A 607-nucleotide genomic window follows, 5' to 3' on the forward strand; every position below is an offset into this window, starting at 1 on the left:
AGTTCGATGGGTGTAGATGTACGTAGGTAATCAAACAAACAAATTACTACATGCTACTTCACATATTTTTTCCCTCTAAAAGAACATGTTTTTTTCACAGCAGATACTTAGCATGCTGATGTAATATAAAAAAATCATTTTTGCCGTCACTGTAATACTCCAGTTATCATGTTACTACCTTTGTTCACAAGCGTAAGATGTACCAACTTTTTTCTGAATCAGATGTATATACACATTTTAGTGTGTTTGTTCACTTATTTCAGTCTGTCATAATCTAATTAAAATATCCAAAACATCTTACATCTGCGAACGCATAATAGAAGTGATCATGGCAATGGCCCAGTCGTTAAGTGTGACAATTATTTTGAATGACATGGCAGTCATCATCCGTGGTGCCCAGATTGTTTCCAGGTTACAGGGGTAGCCCCATCTCACCTGGTTGACAAGACATGACTAAATATTAGCTATGCTAATTTGAATCAAATTCATACAATGTGTCCGGATGCTTTCTATCTACATTTTGTTTCAGCAGAACTTCCTGACCTTGTAAAAAAAGTGCGCACAAATCACATAACTACAAAATCAAAACATGATACTATCTTCCAAG

This window comes from Triticum dicoccoides, chromosome 5A (genome assembly GCF_002162155.2).
Source record: "Triticum dicoccoides isolate Atlit2015 ecotype Zavitan chromosome 5A, WEW_v2.0, whole genome shotgun sequence".
NCBI lineage: Eukaryota > Viridiplantae > Streptophyta > Magnoliopsida > Poales > Poaceae > Triticum > Triticum dicoccoides.